Raw genomic sequence first — 854 nt, forward strand, 5'->3', positions numbered from 1 at the left:
GCGCCTCTCTGATAAATCTAGGACTGTAGTATGAATATGTATTATGTATTAGGGGGAGTTTTATGTATTAGATGCCGTCTGGCAATAGGGGAACTTCCCTTATAAGGAAAAGTAAAATCGTAAATTAAATATATATCAATTTTCTTTGCAATTTTTATTTGTTTTAAAAAACAATAGTATAAAAGAAAGGGACTCTTATACACGGTGGGCCATTTTAATCTCCCCACCTGAATTTCTCGGAATCTAAGCCAGATAGAGAAAAATGGTCCAGACAAAAGTTGAAGGGGACAGAGGGGGTCACCTAATGGTACCAAGGACCTTGACCTTGAACTCGATTTTCAAGGTTATTTCAAGGTCAAAGTGATTTTTTTAAATGGGAACACCTATTTTTGACCATGGATTTGAAAAGAGCGGGAAATTTTATGTTCAAAATGATATGTTTATCAAGGTCATGGCAAGATCGAACGAAGGTCAAATTTGCGAATTTAAACTCCCCACTTACATTTTCCGGAACCTAAGCCAAATACGTAAAATTGGTTCAGACAAATGTAGTTCAGACAAATGTTAAAGGGGGCCGAGGGGGTCACCTATCTTGCACATGCGCAGTAGTGAAATACGATACTTAGGTTCCGGAATATTCAATTGGGAAATCAAAATTTGCAAACTTGACCTTCATTCGACCTTGCCATGACCTTAATAAACATATCATTTTGAACGTAAAATTTTTCGCGCTTTTCAAATCCGTGGTCAAAAATAGGTGTTCCCATTTAAAAAAATCACTTTGACCTTGAAATAACCTTGAAAATCGAGTTCAAGGTCAAGGTCCTTGGCACAATTAGGTGACCCCCTCTGTC

The sequence above is a fragment of the Mycetomoellerius zeteki genome, unplaced genomic scaffold (genome assembly GCF_001594055.1).
Source record: "Mycetomoellerius zeteki isolate Tzet28-1 unplaced genomic scaffold, Tzet1.0 scaffold11, whole genome shotgun sequence".
Lineage (NCBI taxonomy): Eukaryota > Metazoa > Arthropoda > Insecta > Hymenoptera > Formicidae > Mycetomoellerius > Mycetomoellerius zeteki.